A 10211-nucleotide genomic window follows, 5' to 3' on the forward strand; every position below is an offset into this window, starting at 1 on the left:
AGCGCCCCCTAGGGTTATAATCTATATTCGATAGGCGCCACTCCGAAGAAAAGTTGAAGGAGGTCTGAGCAACTATGGCCTGGCCTGGAGGACGAGACTAGCATCGCCATGGCGAGGGTTCGTGATCATCTCTTCATCCATGATTCAAAAGTGAAGTGGCACGACTGTCAGCAGATGAGAATTGAAACCCTTTTTGTTACGGTTTGTTATGCACCTATCAATGTTAGCCCCCCCCCCAGTACGGGCCATGTGGGGACAAGGTGGGGATTTGACACCCTGCAAGAGCAATAACCCCACCACTGGGGCCTAAGTGTTTGTCTAATCCCCTACCTACTCCCTATATTCCCCGAGGTATTCCCCCACTCCATGCCTGCAGACAATACACGTTAAGGTTTGGCTACGGGTCAACGTCACGTGATTATAGCTACACAATTCGATTGTTATAAAAAATGCTTGTGTCAAAAGCCCCACTACTGGGGGTAACTTTGTAGGTGAACCCCTATAATCCCCCTATGGATTCCGTACTGGGGGTTACAATTGATAGGCGCATTATACCATAGATACTCGATTATCTATGGTTTAGCTAGCTATAATCATTTATACGTACAGCTATTTGTTTAAGATATGGCTTTAAGCCATCACATCTTCTATCTCACAGTGCGTGTGGCAAGGATTTTAGCCTGTCCCATGCCCTCAGCTGCCCACACAACGCTTTTCCGATTATTAAGCACAATGAAATTAGGGATCTGACCGCTGCAAGTTTGATGTCTGAAGGGTGTCACGATGTCCAGTTTGAGCCTCGTTTGCATCCATTGTCTGGAGAGAATGCATCATCATTCAGCCATTCAAGATGGATGATGCACAAGTATATGTTAGGGCTTCTGCATTTTGGAGGTGTTTACACCATCACACCTACTGTGATGTATGGTTAGTAACTGTTTTGCAGCTTCCAACTGCACTACTACTCTGGCTGCTACCTTTCAAAGTCTCAAAATGGAGAAATTCCACGCTTATGAGGAACGTGTCCGAGAAGTGGAACATGGAAGTTTTACACCCCTTGTATTTTCCACATCTGGCAGTATGGGGAAGGGAGCTCATCTTGCCCACTTGCTCTATAAAAGTGGAGTTCTCCATATTCTGTGGTTATGGGCTGGCTCCATTGTAGTTTGAGATTCTCCTTGCTTTACTCTTCAATAATGTGCATCAGGGGTTTGCGTTCTCGATCGAAGTGTCCCTGTGTGCCTTCAGCTGTTGACCTTGCTGTTGTTGCTGGGGCGTGTCTGCCTCTCCATTAGAACAGTTAATACAGATTAGAATCCAATTGACATCTTGTGATTGTTTTTGTAAAAAAAGTTGTAAAAAAGAAAATTTATGTACATGCAGCATGCTATGCCTGTCTCAGTTTCATTGAAGTGTGATGACTGTCTGTGACCATATTTACAATGCAGTTGCTATTGTTCTGGAAGCTGGATGCACTTTACCAGGCTATTGTTCCAGCAGTCCACCAGATTATCTAACACAATAGTGGAAGTTTTGGTGAATTCAAGGGTTGGATGGCATGAAGCGCCCGTCCCAGCAAATCCTAGCTTGCTTTGAACTCAGCAAAACTTTCCTTCATACAGACAGTGAAACACATCATTTGCATAACAGAAAACCTTGGGGTAGGTTCAGCTTTGTTTTCTTCTTCACCCTGTAGGTTCTATAGCCTTTACTATGTAGCTTACTCATTGGTTCACATTTGTAAGGTACAAACTAAGGGAGGTGGGTACCACCATATAGCCTAAATATTTCAAGGGGACAAATTTTTCGAGGTTGAGCAATGTTACCACATTTAATTTTTTTTGTGCATTTGCAAGCACTCCCAAAATGTATTAGACTATATGGAGGTCTAAATATTTCAAGGATAAAATTTTCACTGGTAACCCCCAAAACCACGAAATCAGCAAAAAGAAAAATCCCCCCTCGGAATATTTAGGCTATATGGTAGCAGTCAGTGCTGTAGCATAGTGGTTACCACTGTCTTGGTTCACACCAGAGATCCTGGGATTAAGTCTCAAGTTTTTTTTGTTTTCACTTTACGACCCCTTTCATCTAAGGTTTATTTTTATTCACGTAACTGCCAGAACAACAGCAACAGCATATTTACAAACAGTATCTGGGGCCTATGGTTTAAGTCTATAGACTATAGCAAGAGTCCATAATAAGAGAGGACTCTTGACTATGGTCTAAGTCTCTTTTGCATTTGTATCAACATGATAATGTTTTTAAAAAACTTAATTTGGATGTGTGGTATGATATTTAGTCCCATTAAGTACACATATGCTTGCTTAATTGTGCATGTATGTGCTGTTAGTGATCAGTATTAAATAATTGTGACTGATCATGACTAAGCAAAAACCTATCGTTTTTACATTCCATTTTATTGCTTCTCTCTTATATAACAAAGGAGCAGACTGCCGCATTTTCAGTGTTTTTCATGATGGATGTAGTTACTGTATAGCACTAGACAGTTGGAACTGCAAAAAATTCAATTTGTACAGCACCAATGTGGCAAATAAATTACAGGAATTTATCAATCATAACTCACAACTGAAACAAGCTAAGAGTCAGGACTTAGCTGCATCTGCTAACCATGAACTGACAAGTCCATCAAGGCATAGTGCTTTTCTGATATTCTTCCATGTGCACAAAGAAGACCATTCAAACAAAGAAATGAAGACAATAAAATTTATTTCTGCTGCACACAATGCACCCATAACTTGCGTACCTTTGCTGTATGAACACAAGGCTGCCCTGGTCCAGTCATGGATTTTTTTCTCCTTTCTCCACCTTTTCAAACACACTTTATGTAACAACTCTGGATAGGCTGTAGGACCAAGTGTCCTACAGACCTTCAGCACTTGTGCTGTAAAGTCTTAACAACAACATTACTCTCCATAAACAGGCAAACCTAATGATGCATCATAATACTGTATAGTAGAGATTGTGGGTGTTTGTACTTTTTCACAATAAAAAAATCAACCAGAAACCAGGCTCACCATGCCTTCATGGGAGTATTGGTTAGGTAGGATCAAGCCCAAAAGTGTCTTCAGCTGGAACAGCTAAAACACTTCCAATAAATTCTACGAAATTTTAAAATGATTTATTCAACAGAATTTTTTTACTGATGACTAACTTCCTGCCTGATGCCTTCAGACAAGCTTAACTAAATAACGACAAAGACTGCAGGCTTGTTTTTTTTTTCACTGTTAGACGTTACTTCTGTTCAACATGTGCTTTTGGCATACCACAGTATACGTACAATACATGCACTCCTTTGTGTTCCTTTACAGTGGCCAGCACTGAAGGTCTGACAGCAACATGTACTGCAGCCTTTGGATTGCCTTCACTGTAGTGATCCCTCTGCTGACTATCACATTTGCAATGTTCATTGTCCATAGTGACTGGATTGATTGTAGAGATGTTTCTTGGACTATTCTTTGTTTTTAACACTGTATAACCGGGCTGAACAAAATTGAAAATGAAGCATAATGACTGCTTCGCATTTCAGTATTAATGGTTGAGGCACGCATTCAGACATGAATTTATTTATGGTGCTATTCTTTCTTTTGATGCGGTGTGGATGAGTTCACCAGTCATAACTGAGTTACAAAAATAATGTAAACAAAAATGCAAGTAAAAGGAAAGCCATGATGGAATTAGGGGTTAAAAGTATGTCTATGATTCCTTGAAATTCATTTTTCCTTGTACTCTATTGTTTCACTACATACTGAAACGATTGGAACATATGTAGAATTTTTATGTGGCACATGTTTTTTACCCAGTTTGTTTTGCTAAAATACCCTTCATTCAACCAGTCAGAATTACCTCAATGCAGATATGATAATGTCCATTAGAGTTTCCATAGTATACGTATGTAATCAACAGATACAGTATGCTATTGCAACTATATGTATTAAATGATGATAGTGACTTGAAGAACAACAGAGATGATACTAATGTACATGTAGGAAGAGGATATATCTTAGCACTAAGCCTGGAAGTGGAACAAGAAGTGAGATGTACCTTTATTGCTTCAACCATTGTATTAGTGTCATTTTGGCAATTATACTGTATGACCCAAAATGTTGCACAGTGTCATATTTTCACTGCAATAAACAATTAGTATCATCAACATTTTGTCAAAGCTATTTAAGTGAGCGACCTAAGAAGACATGCTTTACACTGACTGCTCAATAAGCCATTCTTTGCACTCCATAGATAAACTTCTCAGTGCCAGCAAAAGTAATAGATAATTAGTAAGTGGTGTCAAGCTGTTGGTAAGTGAAACAAATTAAATTCTCAATGGTGAGGAATTTCTACCCTTCTGTGAATTTAATCACTGTTTTTCAATGAATATAAATATATATGTGTTCATAGCAATAATTCATTATGTGCATTTTATAGAAGGAAAAATTAGTATTGTAGCCATAAAAAAAGGAAAACAATGGAGATTGCCTACACCTGCAGATATACTAATAAACATTTATTCCCTAATTCAGTCTATACCCATGACTGAATTAGGGATTAAATGTTCATTAGTATATCTGCAGGTGTCAATTGTTTCACTACTTATATCCCTAATCAAACTGAAAATTCCTGACTTTTCCTTCTACTTGTTGTTTACTTTTAATAACATAATTATGACTAATGAACCTGCACATACCGCATCAAAAGGAAGGATGACGCCAGGCATGCCATTAAATTAATTTAGCATCTGAACACGTGCCCCAATTATTAATTATTACTGAAAAGCGAAGTGCCATTACGCTTCATTTTCAGCTGTTACATAGTGTTACAAACGAAGAACACTACAAGAAGAACCTCTGCAATCAATCCAGTCATGACAGAAAACTCACGATAAGGCCGTACCATGATATGACACCTGTGCTGTCAGTAAAGATAAATGGGACACAAAGGAGGACACAGGTAAGTCCATGAAGCATACACTGTACATACTGCGGTATGCCAAAAGGCACCAGCCAGGCTGAAGCAATGCCTAGCAGTGAAAACCTCAGGCCCATAGCCTTAGTGGTTGTTGAGTTACACTTGTCTGAAGGCATCAGGCAGGCAGACAGTTAGTCAGTCAGTAGAAAATTCTGCCAACATAAGATTACAATGGACAGTAAAAACATTGTTATTGACAGAAGGGACTCAAACTTTCAGTACTCGTAAATGCTGGTGCAGATGCAAGGGTAACATCCATAACTGCAGCAGATTCATGCATACACCTATAAGAAGTTTTGAAATTGAACAAGGGACCAACATGGGTCTTGATCATTTACATTATTAATGATCAAAGAAGGTTCAAAACATTTATTTTTATTTATTAATGCTTTACAGCACAAGTGCTGAAGGTCTGTAGGACACCTGGTCCTACAGCCTGCTCAAAGACTTTAGCTACATTAGGTGTGTTTGAAAAGTTGGAGAAGGGAGAAAAAATCCATGACTGGACCTAGGTAGCCTCGAACCTTAGATACTGAGCTTTTGAGATTGCCAAAATGGTAAGGGTGATAACTGCAGGGTAAACTGTTGAAAAGCAGCCATTGCATGGGCCTGTGTAGTGACAGCATTATGAAGTAGTAAATAACTTTAATGCCATTGCAAATAGCATTATGCGAAGATCATAAAGCATGGTCAAAATTGTGTACCAATTACACTGATGTGTCACCACAAATGAGAAGAAAAACACCGGTCCCATTCTTCCTCTTGTATTGTGATCATAAAGGATACATACCTGTATCATGCAGAGCCCAAGAATTTGATAAGATGTCATTTTTTAAAACTTTTAATGTACGATACTAGCTGTTTTTAGCAGATATTGAGCTACACATTTCTTTCATGTCATAACAGTGTTATTAAAGCAAATGGTACTATTATAACATTTAAAAGTTGGCTTAATAATATCTGGGGGATTTCAAGTACTTAAATTTGCTATTTGTTAATTTGCTTTGGTGAGACCTGGTTATGGCTGACTTTGCAGAATTTATCTATATTAGTCAATCAACAATTTTCCTAAATGGTGTTCATAATTGAACTTTGCAGGGAATCTTGAACTATTGATGATGAAAATGTGTTATAGGGTTTCCATTTAGCTATACTGCAACATTTAATGATATAGTTATGGGTACGAAAAAACAGTAGATCCAGGGACCCGGACTGGGGACCCACAGAGATCCAACTCTTTCTAGAATTTTGTACACTTCACAGGCACTTATAATTTCTAATTGGCTTGTGAGACACTGTGACGGGGAATAAATGAATTGACTACTTGCAGAGGTACCTAGTACAAGTATAGAATATACCTCTGAATAGGCATAATATTATCCTAAAGCTGACTGCATTTAGGCCAGGCAAAGTAGATTACTAGTTTCTCATCAGCCACTTCCTCAATTTTGATGTGGGTAGGCTGTCACCAATTATTATTGAAGGAAGCACCCAAAATCACAGCAACAGCAGACTATCTGTCACTGCAACAATAATCAAAAGCCTTCTTAAAGCTCATCTCTTTTGCTTTTCCACCTTTCTGAAGCAGGAAGAAATGTTTTCCTTAACTGAAAATGATGTTTAATTTGTCCAAACATTGAAATACTAGTGCACGTGATCAATTATAGTGGTAATGGAAGATGATGCGGGTGGGTGATGAGAAACTATAAATCAACTTTGCTTGACCTTATAGTCCACTCCCTTGCTTCACAATAAGCATACCAGTATATTATGTCATCTAGCTACTAAACATTTAGTGCAAATGGACCACAATGTATGAAGTCTGGTTGTCAAGGTGTTGGACTGAAAATTGCATAGCTAGTAATCACTATTTCCCAGAATATTTGTTTGCATGATGCTTCTAAACTTTAGTAGCTAGGTGACATTAGTGGTCATTGTGCAGCAAGTGAGTGGCCTATAAATGCAGTCAGCTTCATACACTTTTCAGAGGTGCTGATAGTTTCTAATTGGTTTAAACACCATGACAGGGAAAAGTGGATTGGTCAAGCAAGACTACTTGCAGAGGTACCTACATAATACAAGTATAGAATAGTGTGAAGTGCATTAAAAAATTCCAAGAATTGGATCCTCATGGATTCCCAGGTCCTTGTCCCTGGGTCCACTGTTTTTATCTATATAGATGTTCGTTCCCTGTATACAGGTCGGGACAGTTGGTAGTGTTTTGATAGAATATTTTTTACCAATACTTGATTGCTAATTTAAATATGTACTCGGCTATGCCACATGGATCATTTAAAGAACTCAAGCAACAACTGGGTAAATAGTATATACTGTCACAGTCAAATGCACTTGTTGTTTTAGCAGACATTGAGGTACACATTTCTTTCATGTCATGACAGTGCAATAAAAGCAAATGGCACTATTATAATGTTTAAAAGTTGGCTTAATAATTACTGGGGGATTTCAAGTGCTTAAATTTGCTATTCATAAAAGGTTTGCTTGGTGAGACCTGTTTATGGCTGACTTTGCAGAATTTAATATAATTAACCAATCATCAATTTTGCTAAATGCTGTGATGAAAATGTGTTATAGGATTTCCATTTAGAGACATAATTATGGCCATTCAGCCCTTGTATACAGGTATGGACAGTTGGTAGTCTGTGATAGAATATTGCCGAAGCCATTTGATTACTTATTTAAATATGTACTCAGCCATGCCTCATGGATGATGTAAAGTAAAGAACTCAAGCAACGACTGAACAAACAGAACTTTGACTCCAAGGCTGCATCTATCAAATCATTAATATTTTTCTATTATATACACACCATTTCTGGTGTGCAGATCTAAAATACCTTCACAATGTTTGCACTGTGACAGTAGTCTTGGAGTAACAGCCATGAAAAATGTTACGAGTGGATTCCTTGCAGGGAAATAAGAATACAACAACTGACAACCATCATGATGTAACAGTCTTGCGGCCAGACCCTTTTCCAAGCAGGGTCTTACTACAAGTGCCCGCAGGAAAAGACTGGTGAATTTGAGCCAAAACTCCTGACAAAACAACAAAGTGTTGTGTACAGTGACCTACCAGATTTGACATTGCTATGATACAATTGTGCTTATGTCAAGCAAATGCTGCAATCTGATTGGCCTACCTAAATCATAGTAGAGTTCACATATTATGATCCAGATTCCCTAGACCCTCACTTATGCTGAAAGCAATGATATCCCGTATGTACTGGGGTTATACAAATGATAGATATTGTGTAAAGTATACAGTATGTAGTATTGCAAGGTAGACCATTTTCTATGCAGAACCTCATAAATAGCTAAGATTGTAGAGGAATTTACATACCTGCTGCCCCCAGTAGTGAGCTTTTGACTCCAGGCTTTTAAATAATTTAATAAACAAGTGCAGGCCACAACCCTGAGTTTTTACACATGGCATGAATTGTCCATCAACTGTTGGGATTAGGGGCTTAACATTGATAGGTGCGCAACAGCAATGCAGGAAGATTCATTCAAGTGAGAAGGAACATATGTAGTATGTGTGTAAGTCTTGAAAGCTACCATAACAAAATGATAATTGTATTAAAGGTACTTAATATATGAAAACACAGAAAAAAAGATTCTCCAACTGGCCTGGAATGCTGTGTAATACAGGATTCTGTTTCTTTCTTGGCCCTGTACAGTATATAGCACAAGTAAGACAAGACTCACACTTCATATTTGGCACACGTTTTTTTTTTTTTTTTACAAAAACAATGTAAACCAGGTGCACCCAGCCTGCACTGGCTGTGGGCTTGTGCCTGAGTTTAAACATTTTTTACAAACGACTGATCTCACTACAAAATTCATGAATCACTGGTACCAACAGTGGAGTAGCTACAGCTATAGCTAGCAACAATTGTGACAGGATTTGCGAAAAGGGGTCTTCCACACACATCCAACTGTATAAATTTGGAAGACCATAACTTAGTTGTCAAAACATATACAAACCTCAAATTTTCTCCATCAATTCACCTATGTTGGTTCTCACTACAACCCAAATTTCAAGCCAATAACTTATTGTATTCTGAAGTTATGAATCATCAAAGTTGCTATATTGGATGTGTGTGGAAGACCCCTTTTCGCAAATCCTGTCACAATTTACATTTTTTGCATCAATCACAAGACAATTTTTTTCTTGAAATTAATTTGCTATACAGTATGTTGTAAAGGTTCTATATACTATATAAATGACTGGCTAAGTCACTAAGTATCTGATGCATCGAGACAAGAGTATCAATTCTTACTTGCCTGTTGCCTTAAAGCACTTGGATTTTTGGTACCAAATAATATCATCTGCATGTTTTTTTCAGTTGTAGCTAAGTACATAACAGGCATCTCAGTGCTGGAAATAAAGTGATAATATAGCGATACATGTACACTTTCTCATCCGCCAAAGTTTAAAATAGCTCTCATCCACCAATGTTTAAAATAGCAATGGGCAGGTGGTGGATTTATTTTTATTTAACAATATAGATGGCTGAATTATATAGCTACATAAGTCAAAATGCAGCTTTCTTAATCTGCTCAGCTGCATAGTTACTAACATAATAATGGTACGATGCACTTCCTTAGCAGAATCAAATATACATATGTATAAAAAATACATACCCATGTACATAGCTACATTGCGTGGATCAATCTAACAATGTATGTTACTGCTAGGTTAAAAAACAGGTTAAATGTTGTCATTGTTATATGACATCAAGAGTTCATACTATTTGAGGAGGTACTCTTACACACTAACAGATAAAGAGTTATACTACTCTAATAAAGCAGTCAGATCGAATTGAATAATAATTATGGCAACCAGCTAAAAAATAGAAAGACCATTTAAAGCTGAAACACCAGTGTAAATAAAAGTCTAATGCAAATTAATGGGCCAAAGAAAGTTGCATGATTTTGGGAATAACGGGTGATTTTTTAGCACTGCTCAAACTAATACATAAGCTCAAGCATAGTAGCCTCATGCCTAGAAGAAAAACTGAACATATAAAATTGGTTCAAAAGATTAAATCTGTTATGGCTCTCTATCCTTTGTGATACAAATGAACAGTGTGCCAAGTATCATGCTTTTATCAAAAGTGCATGAACAAGGGTCTTAGGGTAAATATGGAACTTCTATTATCTACGTTTTCTATCATGATTCCACCTGAGTAGGCTGGCAAAACAAGAG

The sequence above is a fragment of the Dysidea avara genome, chromosome 1 (assembly GCF_963678975.1).
Source record: "Dysidea avara chromosome 1, odDysAvar1.4, whole genome shotgun sequence".
Classification (NCBI taxonomy): domain Eukaryota; kingdom Metazoa; phylum Porifera; class Demospongiae; order Dictyoceratida; family Dysideidae; genus Dysidea; species Dysidea avara.